This window comes from Pongo abelii, chromosome 15 (assembly GCF_028885655.2).
Source record: "Pongo abelii isolate AG06213 chromosome 15, NHGRI_mPonAbe1-v2.0_pri, whole genome shotgun sequence".
NCBI classification, from domain to species: domain Eukaryota; kingdom Metazoa; phylum Chordata; class Mammalia; order Primates; family Hominidae; genus Pongo; species Pongo abelii.
This window is the reverse complement of record NC_072000.2, coordinates 62,342,380-62,343,550: the sequence shown is the minus strand read 5'-3', so window position 1 is coordinate 62,343,550 and position 1,171 is coordinate 62,342,380.

Here is a 1,171-nt window from a genome sequence, read left to right as displayed (position 1 = left end):
GGCCAGGCCCGGTGGCTCATGCCTGTAATTTCAGCATTTTAGGAGGCTGAGGTGGGCAGATTGCTTAAGTCCAGGAGTTCAAGACCAGCCTGGGCAAAATAGTGAGATGCTGTCTCTACAAAAAATTTTTAAAAGTTAGCCAAGCATGGTGGTGCTTGCCTGTGGCCCCAGCTACTCGGGAGGCTGAGGTGGGAGGATTGCTTGAGCCATATGCTCTAATATATTTTAAAATACATATTTTAAATATATTTTGAGTGGTAAAACATAGCAGATAATGTTACATAAAAGCAGCCATGGTAATGACATATGACATTACTGGTTTTGAGTTGTTTGTGTAGTAGTTAGCTATTAATATTCAGCTATAATGATTTGCTATTTAAACTACACAAATGCTCAAAGTCCAGCGATAACCCTGCACCCAAATTCAGTGGCTAGATTACCTTCTTAGGAAAGCACAACACTTGAATGGAGTGACATTGGCATGAGTCCACTAGAGGGTGTGTATACGTGGCCTGAGTTCAAATTGTTTGTTCCTGCTGTGAGTACTGCTTTTCAGCTTCAAGTTATTCTTCTCCGCCACAGTACTGTTTATTCCACTTACTAACAGTTCTGTTTACAGAGCACTTTCACATAAATTCTGATTTTTAAGATGAAAGCTGTCTGATGTTAGTATTTTTATTTTAATCTTTAGAGATCAAGAAATTTTTTTAGTGACAGAATAGGAACTTCATTGATCCTTAAATCCACCCCTCACCACAATAAAGGAAAAAAGCAAAAACATCCTTGACTCATGTATTGAAGGGTCTTTTTTGAGAAGGGTCAGTTTTTGAAAAATTATCCAAAACTGAAACATCTGTCATCTGTATCACATCTAAAGATTAACAGTGACGGATAACCACCAGTTATTTCATATGAAAGTGGGAAACCGTATCAGTTATTTGTCCACTAAGTTGGTAGGTGCTTTTTGTACAAAAGCCCAGGAGAATATGATCTGTAAATTCTAGTTGAGTGATGAAGATGGGGCTTTGAATTAATCTACAGTCTTGGAATTAATTCTGCAGCATTTTAACCACAGAATTTTTAAGTAGTCATAAATCTATATTTTAATATTGAGTAAATGTCCTCATTTACCCCCACCAATTTTGTAAAGCAGATATTAACCAAACTTCAA